Here is an 18,428-nt window from a genome sequence, read left to right as displayed (position 1 = left end):
TGTCACTCACAACCAAAGACCCCCGACTGATAACAGTTTTGCTCCCTCCCCAGCCTGTATGAATTACAAAGAGAGAGCTGTGCTTCACATGGAGAAATCTGGAGGACACCCTCTGACCAGGATGTCAGGTAGTGGGAGACCCTGACCTTATGCATCCCTGATGTCATGCAGGGGGCATACAACATCACCTTGGGGCATTCTTACCAGAAACATTTAACCTGAGTAATCATGAAGAGACAAACTGCAGAACTGAATTATAAACAGGATGTTCTAAAGACTCACTGTCCACAGGACTCAGGATCGTGAAGAACGGAGGGAGGTAGGAACTATACTTCACTAGGGGAAGCCGAAGTTTCATAATAGCCAAAGACAATTCATAATAAACCTTGACTGAATTCTGGGTTTAATGTTTAAAAATAGCTATCAAGGACATTTGGGGGAACCCCTGAGGGCATCCGAGTATGGACTATGCATTGAGTGGTGCAATTGAAATAAAACTGATATTCTTGGGTTAATTATGGTATTGAGGTTAGGAGGGCAATTGTCCTTATTTTTGGGAGACCCAACTGAAGTGTTTAAGGGTAAAATTTTATTTGTGTGCAAACAACTGTTTTGCCAAGGTGGCTTGGCAAAAAGGAAGTGTCTGTATATATTGAAAAGAAGAGATACGTGGAAGAGGAGTGCCAGGATGGTCAGCCGGCAAACTTGGCCAGGGGGCAGAGAGGTGCCCATCACACCACCCTTTTAACATGAAAAATAAGCGAATTTTTTTAAGGGATAAAAAAAGAACTGGAGCTCTAAAGTCAGCCAGTCCTAGCTCTACCACCTCCTGGCTGTGCAACCCTGAGCACATGATTTGTCTTCTCCAGCTTCAACTCCTCCACTGCAAAATGGGGATAATAATGGAATCTACCTCAGAAGCTTGTTGGGGGAATTAACTGAGATAAATATATGTAAAATACTTAAGATAGTGCCTGACACATATTAAATGCTCAATATATTATGTTTTAATAATAAAATAAGAAAAGGAGGGAAGAGGGAGAACGAAAGGGGAAAGGTAGAAGAGGGAGGAGAAAAAGGAGAGGGGGGAGGAGGAGGAAGTGGTGGTAAAGGGGAAGAAGAAGAGGGATAAAAAGGAGGAACAGAATTTGCTTCCCCTTCCCCTCTCCAACCAGTAGCATTCGGCCACCTCATTTCATGTGACATAATTTGATTACGAAAAGAACAAAAAGAGAAGGAGGACGCTGCCAGGAAAGGTGGGCCGGTTTCTTCTAGACAGGACGATCAAAATTAGGGGAAAGACTTTATCTCAAATCTCTCAGGGTAAAGTGACTACATTATGAAAGCCAAACATTTAACGAAGCCTTAAACAAAAGCTGCTTGGTGACCACCACACTGACCTCCTAACTCCAAGATTTTCTGGAGAATACCAGAGGGCAGATTACTGTCAGCTGCAGAACCACTGGCTGCTCAGCTTCCATTCCCCAGGCCTGACATCCCAGAGAAAGACATCAGTCATGAACCTCCTTTGTCCTAAGACCACCAGCAAAGCTCAGGGGACCCCTCCTCCTACAAGCAGAGAGCACTTGAACATATAGTAAGTCTGCCTTTAGCTCCAGAATATGGAAATGCATGCCCAAGGAGGACCCTACCAACTGTTCCTGCACAGCTTGTTTTTTTTAAAAAAGACCTTTTGTCAGCTGTAATTCAACAGTGAGATAGAGTCGGCTGGTTCAAGTCTCAAGTTTCTTACAGAAGTCAGGAGCCCTGAATTGGGGCCCTGCTCAGCCACCTTTGACTTGGGGATGTGCAGCCAGCCCTGAATGCTTGAGTCTCACTTGCTGTCACGGGGCTGAAGGCCTTAGCTGGACATCCCAGGAGCCTTCCCCCAACAGATAGATCTACATCTGTTTTGCAGACATCATCAGATACTGAAGTCTATAATTACATTTGTATCTGCATCTGTAACTGTACAATATCTGCAAAAAGTGCCTGGAGACAAGAAAAGATGCTGGCCGGCCTATCCTACAGACACTCAGAAACATCTGAGGTAGAAGGTCCCCTTTAAAGCAATCTAGTTTACACGTTTCAAAATCATTTCTTGCTGTGAAACCATTGATGAAAAAAAAGCAATCTCACACAGAATCTTTCACTACTAGCTTATCCTCCTTGCTTCCTTTCCAAGTGGCCCAGAGGTGCCATATCAGGGCTTGAGGATGATGCATCCTGTCCAGCTTGCTGTTCACACATGAGCAAAGCAGTCATAGGACCAGAACCAGAATCCAAGGCTTCTGGGTTCCAAAGACAGAGGGTTGGAAATAAATTTTGTTCATGCAGCCAAAGCCGGTCCTCCCTAAAAGAACCCCAAAATTGTTTAAGCACAGGGCAGAGATTCCTTAATCTCAAAGAAGGTAGGACCTGTCCCTGGCCTATGGGTGGGTATATGACCAAGTTCTGGCCAGTAGGATGTAAGGAGAATTGTGTTGGGGAGGGGAACATCTGGCAATGGTTTCCTCTTCGGTAAGAGAGACAAGAAAGGAAAGGGTCCCTGTTCTAGGCAACCCTGCTTCCTCTTGGAACTCAGCTGCCTGAGGCATGATGTTTAGAACTGCTGCCATCATTTTTTGACATAAGGAGTCTAAGGATGGCATTGATACCAGTTCAGAGCCTGACATCACTGAGCCCCTGAGCCAATATCAGTAGCTACCTACCTCCAGACTCTTTCTTACGCAAGAAAAGCAAAACTCTGATGTGTGAGCTCCCTTTGGCCACTATTGTTCCTTGCTACTGAAAGCATTGCTGACTGACTCTAAGGATTTGTGTAAATCTGCAACACGTTTATTTTCTAATCTAGGCATTTTTAGCTGTGGTGTTGCTTGCCTAGTTTAAAATATTCTACTGGCATCAAAAATAAAATAGCCCTGCTTCTGTGTACTCATTGAGTGCTTGTCAGAAGCAAAACCTGTTTGCAGCCTTGAGAAAGGCCAGTTAAAGGAGGAAAGTGGAGGTGTTTACCTTTATGAACATTCTCTTTGTCACCCATGTCAAGACAAAGCCACCCTCAGCTGCCCACAATGCACTGAAATGGAGAAAGACATCACGCTGTGCCAAGAGACATACTGTGAGGGAGCAGGCAGGGACCCATCGCCACCCAGAGGTTCCAGCCTGGGGGAGGCAGAAACACAGTGCCCAGTCATGAGGGGCTTATGAGCCCACATCACAAAGGGGATGAGAAAAAACAGCAGGCACCACCTTGCCCCAAAGAGACCTCCATGAGGAAAGAAGGCTGAAAGGCACTAAGGAGTCAGGGTCAGGAAAAGAAGGGACATAGCCCCAGACCTATGTGACTATGGTGAGCAACTGTCCCAGTTTATCTGGACTGAGGGTTACCCAGGACTTTAAAAATGGGAATGTCTTGGTTGTGGAGCCTCTAACAGAAGTTACGTGAATACATGAGATAGACCTGAGATAGAGCCCCCACCTCCTCACCCCTCACACCGCTGCATGGGGAAAATAAGCAGCTGAGCAAGCCCGGCCCATGGTTTGGAGGATTCAGGCTGAGTGGTCTTCAGTCACTCATGAGGTCTAAGCGAACAGAAGTCAACCAATAAATGAACGAATGACTCCAACTGAGTAATTACCTATATGTGTATGACACTTCTGTTTCTAATATGAAACAGAGTATGATCATCTTCCAGTGACTAAAGTGTAAATTTTATCAACTGACCAACACTGGTGAATCCACCACCTCCATTGCAAGGCCCCATGGGGCAAAGGAAACACATTCGAAAACGTTAATTTAAAAAAAATCACACCCATCTCATACTTGTACCTTTCTCCCCAGTGCCAAAGAAGGGCCCATAGGAAGTACCAAGGAGAAACCACATGGTGTTGAGAAATAGTGAAACCTTTCCAGGGTTCAGGCCTTGGGGCCATGGTTTACACAGGTCATTTCATTGCATGCTCCCGAGAGTCCTGAGAAATGGGTACTTGTACCACCCCGCATTTTACAGAGGAGGACCAAAGGTCACACAACTAGTAAGTAATGGCTCCTCCAGAGGTCATCCTTTTAAACACACACTTAGCTGCTTTTTATGCTCCAGAGACAAGAGATGTGGCAGGGTCCTGACACTGCTTCTTAATAGCCTTGTGACCTAGGACAAGAAATGTCACTCTCCAAACCTCAGTGTCCCTACGTGCAAAATGAAAGTGGTGCTAATCTCTTCAGGTTGTATGGAAAGTTCCTGGTCTACCACAAGGTCTCCATGAATGCCAAGGACAAGGAAGAAGAGCGCGCAGGGGTGCAGTGCAGAGGGGGTATGAGCAGCCCACACTGGCAGGTTGAGGAGGAGCCAGTAGGCAGAGGTTGAAGGGTGAGCAGGTCAGCCCAGCAGTTCTCAAGCCTGAGTGTACATCAGAGTCACCTAGGGAGTCACACCCTGAACCAGCTAGATCTGAATGAACATCTGAGAGTAGGACCCAGACAGTATTCCTACAACTCCCCAAGTGACTCCGATATGCAGCCAGGGTGGAAAGCCACTGGCCTAGCCCTTTGATACATACAGGAGGTGCACACCTTGGAGAAGCACCGTCATCACCTGGGAGCTTGTTAGAAATGTAGAATCTCAGGCTCCATCCCAGATTGACTGAATCGGAATCTGCATTTAACAAGATCCCTGGGTGATTGGCGTACACACTAAAGTCTAAGCATCCCGGGGATAGCCTTTGAGTCATATAGATAAGGAAAATAAGCAAAATGCCAGGCAGGCTTTGAACCTGATTAAAATCCAAAGTGCAAGTTGGAGGGGAAATAAGGGGTGGTTATTTACAATGATCGCTCATGGATAACCTTATCTCCTGGCGAACGCAAAGGGCAATGGTGGTAGATCTCAGTGCGTTTAAACTTCAATGAATCTGTGATTGCAGACATTCAGGAAGTCAGGGATTCTGCTGGCCGCCCAGTGTTTGCTCATCCGCCACTGTATCGGCCAGAAGACTGCATTATCTGGTGTCAACAATGCACATGCTGGGCCCCGGCCTGGGATTAGCAGAAAAATATCAGCTTGTGTGAGGCTTTGGAATTAACACAAGGAAATAATTCCCAAAGGGCCTTTACTCACCCCGAATGAGCAGATCTCCATCCCCGGGCAAACAGGGGCCACTGAGGCAGGCTCTGAGGAGAGCAGGTGGCAGCCAGCTCCCCAGCGAGGGCATGAGTTTGCCCTCTGTGGATAAAGCGAAAGCCTATCCACAGAGACACAGAGATACTGGAAGAGACATTCCACACTTAAAGGTCTCTTAGAGCAGCAGTTATCAAACTGGGGAGCTGAGTAGGGTAAGAGGAGGGCTTGTGAAAACACAGGTTTCTGTGTCTCACCCCCAGGGTTTCTGACTCAACAAATCTGTCCCAGAGCCAACCACTGTAGCCAGGGGCATGGGATGTGCTGATTGGTGCAGCCTTAGGTCGCAAGCTCCAACCTTGACAAAGCCTGTTATGGTCCTTAGAGATATTGTTTCATCTGAAGAGTTGGCAACCTGTATTATACTGTGGACCCAGTCATTAGAGCTTTCTTGGAAGAAAAAGGCACCTGTAACTTCTAGAACCTAAAGAAATGATATAAACAACATTCTTATCAGTATTTACTATCTCTGATAATCCCTGTGGGTTCATCCTTATTTGATGAAAGTCAGCTTAAGAGCAAATACTACCTCTTCTATGGACAGCATTCCAATAGGTGGTTCAAATATGAAGTCTCAGTTTTAAAAAGCAATTCAGTCTTGTTCAATATCCACCTTTATCTCAGAATAGCTAACTCTTTTGGGTCATGGACCCTTTTGATAATCTAATCAAAGCATGGCTCCTCTCCCTGAAAAATGGACATTAACACCAACTTGTAACTACAATTTCAGGGAACCCACAGACCCCTGAATCCCTTCTTTGAACCCATCTCAGAATTTCCTAGATCAGACTAAAATGGAATTTGCTGGTTTTGCTTCCCATCTTTCATTAACACTTCTGATAGCCCCACCCTTTTTTCCTTTAGGATCTACTCACTTTCAACCTCTAGACTCAAGGTTGGAGCATGTGACCTAGAGCTGTGCCAATCAGTGCGTCCCATTCCCCTGGCTATAGTGATTAGCTCGGGGACAAGCACATGACCCATTGAGGACCAATAAGCCTTAATGAAAATTAAACAAAGGCCCTTTACTTTTTCCTGTTAATACCAACCAAGAAGTCTGTAGCCACAAAAGCTAGAAGCTGGCAGTTGCCATCTTGGGACCACAGAGGAGAGTCTGTGAAAATGGATTCAACATAAAGTAAGCAGAGCCCTGAAATGAAGAGAGAAACCAGGTCCTGAACACAGCTTTTGAGTTCTCGAGTCCAGTCAGATCTACCCCTGGACAGTTTAGTAAATAAATCCTGTGAGCCCATGTTCACACCAATTTGAGTCACTTGCAACAGAAAGCACCCTGATAGGTAATTTTAATGCATTCATTCGCTGGATGTTTTGATGGTTCTTCATGCAACTACCAATTAAACACATGGTGTTGCTACGCGAATGTTTTTTATGACCTGAAATTAGCCTTCCACTTTCAGTAAATCCCTTCATTCCTATGGTTAATCCCCAGAATCCATTATAAATAAGTCCCTTTCAGTACAAGCTTCCTTCACTCACATGTGCCAATTACGTTTATTATGTACCACAGGATTGCAAATCATGATATCATTGTATTATACTGCATTAAGTGAGTCACATAAATCTGATTAAAGTAGCCTAGCCTGAGGTTTAACTCTCGGAAACAACTTAACAACACAAGTATTCTGAAATCAAACAATACAATGTTATAATTGTGATTTAAAAAGCAATTTTAATTAAGAGTATTCTTAGGCCTCAGGGATACACGTGTCATTTTTTCAGACTACAGATTATTGGTTTCTGGCAAGCCAGAGAAGGAAGAAGCTTCTGCCAGCCCGATCCAAGGATTAGGGGGATTCCCTATAACCCTGGGGAAAGGGCTATGCCACAACAGTAGAGTTTGGTCTCTGCAGCCAGACTGACCTGAAATAAAATCCAGGCTCCTGCACTTACTAACTCATGCCACCTCTGAGTCTCCATTTTCCCATTTAGAAAAAATGGGTGCTAACCTGGCCAACATGATGAAAGAAATCCCATATCTACCAAAAAATGCAAAAATTAGCCAGGTGTGGTGGTGCACACCTGTAGTCTCAGCTACTCAGGAGGCTGAGGTGGGAGAATCGCTTGAACCAGGGAGGTGGAGGTTGCAGTAAGCTGAGATTGTGCCACTGCACTCCAGCCTGGGTGACAGGGTGAGACCTCGTCTCAAAAAAAAAAAAAAAAAAAAAGGGAGCAAAAAAAAAGAAAAATGAAAAATGGGTGCATTAACACTTCTCCTACAAAGGTATTAAGACAATTTGACAGCCCCTACCTCTCTCCTCCTGCAGAGGTTAGGTTCAGCTCTTTGTCATTCACAAACACAGTTCCCAAAGTACTAGGGAATTGACTTATTGCCTTGAATGTTAGCAAAGGAAAAGACTGAAAAATGCAACATGCTTACCCTGTACACACTGTTACTCAGGGTAACTAAAAGTTGAGGGGGAGTTTCCCTTTATAGAAGAATGTTTGCACAAAAATGCAGAAGCAATGATGGAATTAGAACATCACCAGTTTGCAACTGCTAATGAACTAGTGGATTTGGGCACTGAGCATCAATTTGGGCACTGCTCACATCTCCAAACAGAGAGTGCTGGACAACGTATGCCCCCTAATGGAAGCACGCCCATGAAGCAATCTTGCCGAAAAGCATCGAACCAGAATCTAGTCAAACCTCTATCAAACCACCAATTTCCAAATAACTGCAGGGGACAGAGGAACTTGTTTTATTTCACCATGGAGATGCAATCAACAACATCCAGACCATGGAGGATTCTGTAGGGGAACAACCTACTTTCTTCAACATGTAAATTTTTAAAAAAAGAAAAAGAGAGATTGAAAGGGCATCTGCTGATTAAAAGAAATATATAGACTGATTAAAATTCATGAATCTTATTTGGATCTTAATTGAAATGAACCAACTATAAAATAAATTTGAAGTAATCTGAGAAATATGAATGCTGACTATATATAATAAGGAACTATTAAATTTAAATGAAGTAATGGCTAGTGGGTCGTGGTGGCTTACGACTGTAATCCCAGCACTTTGGGAAGCCGAGGCAGGCAGATCACTTGAGGTCAGGAGTTCGAGGCCAGCCTGGCCAACATGGTGAAACCCTGTCTCTACTAAAAATACAAAAATTAGCTGGGCATGGTGGTGCATGCCTTTAATCCCAGCTACTCAGACGGCTGAGACAGGAGAATCACTTGAACCCAGGAGGCGGGGGTTACAGTGAGCAGAGATCGTGCCCTTGCACTCCAGCCTGAGAGACAAGAGTGAGACTCCATCTCAATAAATAAATAAACTGCAGTAATGGTATTGTGATTATGTTTTTAAAGATAAATATTTATCTTTTTAGATACATGCTGAAATGTTTATGAATAAAATTATACACTTTCTGGGATTTGCTGCAGAATAATCTGGGAGGGCATTGGGGGAGCACATTGATAGGAACTATCACTGAACATGGTCAATATGTGATACATGTGGGTTCATAATTTTTTCTCCAAATTGTGTGTATGTTTGAAATATTACCTAATTAAAAGTTGAAAAATCTCCCAAGCACTGGTGAGTAATGTAGGTTCTATTGAAGATTTGGGAACAGGATGGGGAGCTGGATTGGAAAGGGGAATGTATTCAAATGCTCCCACTGGACAACCTGATCCCTCCCCACACACCTACGTCCTGACCTCCCCCTGCAGTCTGGTGTACTCCACTCAGCTTCCTACCCTACTCAGCAAAACCAAGTCTTCCATGGAGCCCAACCACAGCCCACTAGAGCTTTTCAGGCCTACCCTCTGGGGCCTCCATTCATCCTGCCACAGTGTCAAAGGGCTACCACAATGGATATTCAATAAGCATCCACTCTTCTTCCAGATAGCAAAATCCATTTAGGTGTCGTGATCCAATCATGAGCACATGGGTTAAGGCTCAATAGACCCTAAAAGAAATAAAGATGGAATTACCAGAAGTATGAAACAACCCAGCTCTTTGTAGGTCTAGTCCAGTGGCTGCAGAATCATTTGGGAGCTTTTTACAAATAAATATTCCAGTGCATGGGTGCAACTGCCTGTGCTTGCACGCACGTGTGCACACACGCACGCACACACACACACACACACAGAGTAACCCTAATGACTCAGTATTGCTGAGGTAGGGCAGGGTTACCTGTATTGTCTCAAAGTCCCTCCAGGTTCAGCCAGCCTAGTCTGAGCCCAGGGCTTAGACACTGTTGGCGGGGCCCATAAAATGTAACAAAACATATGGGGAGAGAGAGAGAAGAAGAGAAATGATCAATTATCTATTGCTCAGAGTCTACAAGGCACAGGTCCAAATCAGGCCCCAGAAAATGAATTCACTGAATGATCAATTCCCCCCAAACTGTGGAGCAAAGTATTTATATGGGGTCTAGGACACACAGTGGCAACTTTTTGTTGTAGTGCCCTTCTGCCAGCCGGCCTGTGGGGAGTAGGGGCAAGAGAGGGAATGTTCTTTCCCTGCCATCTGCCCATCAGTCCTGCCCATAGTACCCCCTGGATGGAGCCCTGCTCCATTCACTTCTACCACTCCTCCCTACAGAAAGGTTTGGTTTTCCTGACCCTGTTCTCCAGCTCCCACTGAGCTCCAAACCACAAACATCAACTGGAGAATGGAGAGTGCTGTAGCCACATAACTTCTTCCTGTCTTCAGACTGAGGGAGGTGAGGAGCAGGGGCAGGGTTCACTTCTCTACTCCTCCTCTCTTCTTGTGAAAACATTAGCAATCACCTCTCCCTCTGCTGGGCTCCACGGCTCCCGCATCACCCTGCAGGTATTGCAATTAATTGTGGGTTTTTAGGGGCCCAGACTGTGGCTCAGCCTTCTTTGTGGCCCCCAGCAGGCACACAAGGATTGCATGTTGAATACGTGAGTGGATACTTGCTGAACACATGGGATGGAATTTAATGTCTTATTCACAGCCCTCACTGAGCAGCGCTGCACTATACACTCTGTGGCGCTCAGCTGGCACCAGCTCCGGCTTCCCCTGATCCTAGCTTGGGGAAGGGAAAGGACTTCTAGCTTGGGCAGTGAAAAGCCTTGCTGTTTTGCTAACAGAGAGGTCCTGGGGAGATAAGACATATTCACAAATTTTTCTTCAAAAAATATGTGGCAGCCTCAAAAGCAACACTAGAGCACAGTGATGTTAAACATTTCTTCTACTGAGGGCAGGTGTTATTGCCGGGGATTTAATGGCTCTTACAGATAAATAACAAGAATGTAGGAAAAGTGAGAATGACTGCCATGTGGAGAAAGAAACAGGCATCAAGCCCCAAGGGAAAGAATGAAGGCGAGGAAAGCTTGTTTAAAAAGACAGACATCAAACCTAGTGGGGGAGGTGGGGGAGGGCAGACAGAAATCACAGTAACTCTGGGTTTTCTCAAAAAACTGATGTAGCAATTAAAACAAGTAGGAATGGGTTGAAATAACAGCCTTGACAGCTAGAACTAGAGTAGAAATCAGGTGGAGGATGGGGGAGAGGAAAAAGGAAAAGGATCCATCTAAAACACAAAAGATAAAATAAAATGCAATTGCCCCCAAAGAAGACCACGACAGATATTTTCCAACCAGTTGAGAAGATTATGAATTTGACAAGATCGGGGGGCAAAGAGGGGGTGGTTTTTCTGGCTTTCCCCAGCCATCTCAAAGGGCTGGTGGGTGATCACCCAGGAGGATTCTGATCAGAGCCCGCTGTCCTTAGAGCAAGCAGGACAGGTCTTCTGAGCAGATTCCCTGTTATTCTCCTGGGTGCTTACAGCAAAATTTCCACCAGAGGCTACCCCTTCACAGAACATTCCTCCACTTCAGGACCCGCTGCTAGGAAACCGCCTGTGTCTAACTCAGTTCTTGTCTTCTGAAATCTAGAATCTTGCCATTCTTTGCCAATCCTCTGTTCACTCTCCTCCTTATTGGATCATAGGATGACAGAATGTAAGGCTTTGTGAGGGGAGGGAGCCTTAAAAACTCATCTTCAGTTAGACACACAAATCCCCTAGGGACTCTTGCTAAGATGCAGATTCTAAGTCACAGGTCTGAAGTGGGACCTGAATGTCTGCATTTTCTCTCAAGCTTCCAAGTGATGTCCGTGCTGCTGTTCCCCAGATTGCGCTTAGAGAGCAAGACCCTAGACCTAGCTGTTCAATAGAGTCAACTAGCCAAATTAAGTGAAATTGAAGATTCAGCACCTCAGTCACACCAGCCATACTTCAAGTGCCCAATGGCCACCATGTTGGACAGAACAGAACATTTTCATCACCACAGAAAGCTCTACTAAGCAGCACGGACAGACCAATGGCCCCTACAGTGGTTGAATGCTGGTATCCCCTCTCCCACATTTATATGTTGAATCCTAACTCCCAACGTAATGGTATTAAAAAGCAGGGCCTTCGGAAGGTGATTAGGTCATGAGGGTGGAGCCTCCATGAATGGAATCAGTGCCCTTATGAAAAGAACCCTCAAGCACTCCCTTGCCCTCTTTTCACCATGTGAGGACACAATGAGAAGTTGCGGGTCTGCAACCGGGAAGAGAGTCATCACCAGAATTGACCACGTTGGCCCGCTGATCTCGGACTTGTAACTCCAGAACCGCAAGGAATACATTTCTGTTGTTTATTAGCCACCCTGTCTACAGCACTTTGTTATATCAGACCAAACAAATGAAGACACCCCCTCAGGAAGACATCCTTCCTCTGTGTTGTTGGATAGGAATCCCCAAAGTTTCTGTCTGAGGAACCTGGGAGTTTTCACTTGCACAATATGTTACCACCTGGTTCAGCTTTCTGACCAGCTTATTGTCTGTCTTTGCTGCTCACAACCAGTCAGCCCCATTTTGAAGATGTAAAGGGGTCCAAGACACAACATATTATTTAATTTTAAGTAGCCACTAGCATAAAATAAACATCTTATGTCTCACAGACAGCCTGGCAAAAGGGCTCACGTATGACCTAAGGCAGTTGTGTTCCAAGCCTCCTCATCTCTCTCCTATTTGATTCATCGCTCTAGGAAACCAAGAAATAAGGAGCTCTTGTCTTGTGCGCCTCTGTATTCTTTCACTGGAGAAAATATAAAAACAATCCCCTACTTGCACATGACATTTGGCAGTTTATAGGCAAATAGAGACTAGCCTGCCGGATGTTTGTTAGGGGGTGCTGTTGGGATCAACTCCTGCGGAGGGCAGTAGATGGGAGCAGGCAGGATTGAGCAGAGGGAGAAAGCTGGCCTGCAAGGCATTCTCAATGGAGACCTCAGACAATCCCACAGGTAGCTCTGGAGCTGGGACGGACTGTGGGGAAGGAAGGAAGATGAGGGGCCTTCCCTCTTTCTAAGAGGTGCAGAGAAGATCACCAGTCTTGTTATGTCAGAGTAACAGCTCATATGGCTCTTGTTCTGGAACTCATGGAATTCACATGTTGGAAGCATGAATCACAGTTCACAAATGTAGGTGGCAAGAAATGAAATTTTTTCATCATTTTATGGCTCATTATAATTTTTATGATAAGTCCAGTGGTAGACACTGGAAATGTGCTTCCAGATCTCCCTTTAATGATAAAGAAAAATTTCCCTGGCTGCTGGGAGTCAGCCCTCAGCTTTCAGCCCCTTTGGAGACTGGCCTAGCCAAAGGGAGCCTCCTCATTTAAGGTCAGCTTCCCTTTCCCTGCGGCTGCAACCAAGGCCTGATCAATGAAGGGGCGTTCTCTTTCTCCAATTCAGGACAACTCTGAAGGGCCGTCCCAGCTCCAGAGCTACCTGTAGGGTTGGCTGAGCTCTCCATTGAGAATGTATTGCAACCCAGCTTCTCCCTCTGCTCAGTCTTGCTTCTGTTTCCTCCCCTTCACAAGAGTTTATCCCAAGAGCACACCGTAACTAACATCCTGCAGGCTAATCTCTATCTCAGAATCTGCTGCCCAAGGAACCCAACCTACAAAAGGTTCCATTCTGCTCTCTTGGGCTCTGCCTAATTTCCCAGGCCCTTCATAAACCCAAGGCATCAAGGTGAGGGTGTGATGGTGGGAGGTGAGGGGAGTAATGATGTAATTTCTCGCTGTCATCCATCTACAAGGGCATGACTGACATTCCCAACATCCCATCTGACACTCTCTGCCAGCCTTTTGAGACCAACTCTTTGTGTGTGTCTTCCATGCTCCTGAACATATGGGATTAATTCCCCCATTCCCGCACCATGCTGGGACTCAGGGAACTCTGTTAGACAAAGCTCCATTTTTCTGTGCACATCGCACAGCCATCTCTTCTCAGAGTCTATTTCCCCAGGCACAACCCCAGAAGTGGTACCCATCTGCTCTTATACCTTACAAGCCAATTTAGGGTGTCTTTTGTTCTTCCTCCTCACCAGGGCTTGGTCTGGGGAAGAGGGCAGGGAACAGAGCTTCTACCCCTTGTGGTAGATGATCATGGCTACAAATTCTTTTTATAAGTACATTTTATTGTGCATACTTAAGGTATACAACATGATGTTATTAGATACATAGGTAGTATAATGTTTACTATATTGGAACAAATTAACATGTTCATCATCTCACATAGTTACCCATTTTCCCCTGTGTCAAGAGTCGCTATTATCTATAATTCTTTTTACATTCCTCCTCTCAAGAGGTAAGATTTATGTCTCCTCCCTTTTAATGTGGGTGGGCTTTATGACTGCTTCGAACAATAGAACACAGCAAAAGGAACACTGTGACTGTGGTGTTGGATCTATTGCCTGACCCAGGTCTTAAGAATCTAGCAGTTTCCTGACTCTTGAAACAGTCCCTGTGGAAGCATTGAGCCACCATATAAGAAGCCCAACCACCCTGAGTTCCCCTCTAATGGAGAAGCCATTTTTAGGGACACCAGTCATGAGTCTGCATCTGAGCCTTCCAGCCACACTGCTATGTGAGAGAAGCCACCTTGGATGAGCCATCCTCCCCAGCTGAATACTGCTGAGTAGCCCCAGTTAATGCCACACAGAACAGAAAAATCACCCAGCTAAGCCCTACAAAATTGTGAAACATAATAAAATGGTGGTCATTTTCAGCTGCTGCCACCCTTTCTCAGGGACATCACTGCCTCCTTTCTTCCTCTCCATCTCTATTCATACCCCATTCCGTGAATCTTTTCAGGTTGAGGGGCAAGGTTGGACAGAGCAGGAAAATGGAATCTTTACTTTTATTCATCCTGTAGTCTTTCAAATTACTCAGCCCTGTGTTCTTCCCACTCCCTGCCAAAGGTTGGGTTTTGGAACTCAAAAGCCAGGAGTCTGTCTTACCTACTTTTTGTTGTGTCATCCCTTCCCTGAGGCAAGGGATGATGTACGGTCTTGCTGGCCAACCTGGGAGTGGGAGTCAGAGATCATGAAAGGAAATACAGAGGAAACATGAGATAACATTTAGCTATCATCCTGCCACCCACAGAATTTTGCTAACTTTAGAGATCAGATCCAAGCCACAGGGAAAAACCAGGACATGGGAAAATTAGGTTATCAGCACAACATTCAGGGCTGGGAGGCAGGGCTTAAACTTTAAACTCAGGGATTCTGACTTTCAGCCCTCTGTTCATTTGGTAAGTCTTCCAAAAATGCAGACATCCAGGCATACTTACTTGATGCTGAATTATTTTTCCTAAAAATAGAATTTACTCTCATACACTGCCAGTGGAAGTATAAACTGGTACAATGACTTTAGTCTGCCACTCCACAAGCAGGCAGATATCTCAGAGAAATGAGTGCATGTCCAAAAAAAGTAAAAAAATGTTCATAACAAACTTATTCTCAATAGCCAAAAACTGTAAACAACCCAAATGTCCATCAACAGGAGAATGGATAAACAGACTGGGCCATATTTATACTGTGGAATACTACATACAGCAATAAAAAAGGCCAAACTACTGAGTATGCAGAAAGATAATTGAGTCTCACAAGCATTGTGCTAGGCAAAAGAAAACACACACAAAAGAACACATATTGAATAATTCCACTTAGAGGGAGTTCAAGGACAAGTAAAAGTAATCTTTGGGGATAGAAGTCAGAATAGTGGTTACCTCTGGACTAGAAGGATTGCCTGGAAAGGGGCATGAGGGAACATTCTCACATGATAGAAATGTTCTGTGTCTTGGCGTATGCATATGTGAGAATTCATCAAGCTTAAGATTTGTAAATTTTACTGTATGTGACTTATACCTCAATTTTAAAAACACAAACTAGTTTGTTCATATATATATATACACACACAGACACACACACCATATATACACATATGTGTATATATATACATATTAAAGTTTCCAAGACAAACTCAAGACATTATTCTTTTGCCTACTTTTCTTTTACTCTGTAATAAAATTTGTTTGTTTTAAGAGATGGGGTCTTGCTATGCTGCTCAGGCTGGACTCAAACTCCTGGGCTCCTGAGTAGCTGGGACTACAGGTGCACCCAGCACAACAAAGTTTTCTTTTTTGTTTTCCTCAAAATCAATCTCCTTTTCTTCTTTATAAATTTTAATTTTATTAATATTATTCTATAATTTGCAAAAACGCATTTTAAGCGTTTTGTATTTTCTAAATGGCAGACACACCAGGGACTGTATATTTCTACTCTCAAAACAGCAGGGAGTGAGCCTGTTCTGCCTAGACTCACTGTACAATCCTCCTGTCTCTTAGATCTTGCTGCCTCCTCAGTATCCAGTAGTAGTGGGAAAGATCCTCTTTGCTCTCAGTCCTGCACACTGATTCAGACCTCCATGCAGTCCATACACCCTGTTTCATCTGCCTGAAAGAACCTGCCTTCCTCCTTCATTTGTCTAACTGCTATACATCCTCCAAAACCCAGCTGTCTTTTCTTTTACTCTTTATCTGCTTTTCATGGCCTCTGTGATGGCATTCTCCCATTGAACTCTAATTGTTTTCACCTCTGTGAATTTCTCCAGCTCATGTGAATTTCTCCAGACATGTCTGCATGGATTTCACATCCTCTTCCTAACACACCACCCAGCAAAAAGTGGGGGCTCATTTCATTAGAAGAGGACCCCGAAATGAATGGATAAATCCTTAGATTCAGTTGCAACACTGCTGTTTTACAGGATTTTCATAAATAAAAATATCCAACATTGCAAAAATTAATCTGGAGATTGAGGAAATGAAATGTTCATTAAAAAAAAAAAAAGTGCTGTGAATGCAACTCTGTAAACAGGAAGCCTCTCCTTTCTGTGAAAACTAATTGCCCTCAATGGGCTGATGGCAAATAATGAGTAATGAAGGATGCTAGAATTATTTATAAAGATTTGGCTCCTGTGGCTTTGATAAATTTATCATGAAATACCCTTCAGAACCTCAGCCCCAGCAGGAGCTTATTGCTTCTGTGATCACAACTTGAGATGCGTTCAAGGTTCTGCCTGGAGCTGGTTTTCAGAAACATCAAATGCTTGCATTTTATTTTACTGTTTTGGATAAGAAAAGTCATAAAATCTTTGAAAAAGTGAAGGACTGACTATTTGGAAAAATATCTTCTCAGGGACTGCAAATCTTTGAAGCTTTTATGCTAAATCCACACTTAGTTTGCCTCCCTTCAACTGCTCCGTGTGCTGGAAAGGCACAGGAAGATCTGCTTTTGTGAAATTAAGCCCAGGCTTCCAATCCAGGCTGCAGTCATATGGGTATTAGTGATTCTTGGGGATACACAGATAAAATCCCAGGTTAATAAATTCAATTCACCCAGGATTCATGATCCCAGAGACCCCTCCAAACCACCTGCCCTCCACCACACCACTGCCTCCAGCCCCTGGGGCTTTCCTTAAATGTATAAAGTATTTTTAGTAAATAACTTGAGAGAGAAGGAAGTCAGTGGAGGCAATCACCGTCTGAGAAGCTCTGGCCACCTCCAGGTAGCTCTGGATGGGCAAAGGTGTTAACCTGGAAGTTAACATCTCTCCATAAATTCATGGAAAATGTTATCTTGCTAGCTTGTGAATTCTACTCTGAAAAGTGGACCTCAGCTCTATGAATCATGAAGCTCCTAATATCCAAGCAGTAGGAAAAGAAAAAACCCTGAGCAGTTGCATGATCGTGATGCCTATTTAGTAGGTTGTTAAAACAGACCTCCTCAGGCCTCGATGTCTGAGGATGCTTCACCATGATAACCCTTAGGCAGCCAAGTATGTTTGACTCACAGCTTCTCCATATACAGACCTACTAAGGAAGTAGCAGCCCTCAGCTGGATCTGGATGTAGAACTAGATTGGAGTGGGGAATGAGGTAGGACTTGAGGGGAAATCCTTTGGAGGAAACTGTGCTGAAGCCTCAAGAGCTTGTATGGGGTGTACCTCCACTGCTTCTGGTCTGGAGAGAGTGGGCCTCAATGGGAACATGCAGAGAGCTTCTTCAGGTTCTCTGAGTTGGGAGGCACCATGGCCTAGAGTTTCACTCTTATCCAGGATATCAGGGGCATGTTTGTGTCTCTTGTGGACCAGATGTGGGCCACATTGAGTTCTGCTCATGGAGACAGCTAGGAGAGTAAAGGTCATAAAAAGTGGGCCACTAGGGCCAGCCCAGGATCGTGGGGCACACTGACAGTACCATTCTACTACAGGTACTACACACCACTACACAGGTCTGCACCTACTATCCTGTCTTCATCCACCTAACCCTGGTGGGGGTCTCCAGCAACAGCTTGCAAGTGGGGGAGAGGTGGGTATGGAAGAAGCAGAAGTCATCCCTCCTTCCTTGAGGAAGATGGCTGCCAAATATAGGCCTTATCATGGAGAGCAGTCTTACCTTCGAGTGATAGAGTAATCATGTCTTTTTAGTCTGTATTTTTGGTGCTTTGACTTCTTGGAGTCTTGCTGACTTTGAAGTGATTGTCCCTCCCAAGGATAGCCAATTCCTAGAGATAGTTAAAAAAATAAAATAAAGGCCAAGTTGGGTGGCTCACACCTGACACCTGTAATCCCAGCACTTTAAGAGGCTGAGATAGGTGGATCACGTGAGGCCTGGCCAACATGGCAAAACCCCATTTCTACTAAAAATACAAAAATTAACCAGGTGTGGTGTTGCACACCTATAATCCCAGCTACTTGGGAGGCTGAGGCACGAGAATAGCTTGAGCTTGGGAAGCAGAAGTTGCAGTAAGCCGAGATTGTGCCACTGCACTCCAACCTGGGCGACAGAGCAAGAGCAAGACTCCATCTCAAAAAAAAAAAAAATAGTTCCACTCACCTTTGAGTGTGCCTGTCAT

The sequence above is a fragment of the Rhinopithecus bieti genome, unplaced genomic scaffold (assembly GCF_001698545.2).
Source record: "Rhinopithecus bieti isolate Rb0 unplaced genomic scaffold, ASM169854v2 scaffold_9581, whole genome shotgun sequence".
NCBI classification, from domain to species: domain Eukaryota; kingdom Metazoa; phylum Chordata; class Mammalia; order Primates; family Cercopithecidae; genus Rhinopithecus; species Rhinopithecus bieti.
Note: the sequence above shows the minus strand (reverse complement) of the source record.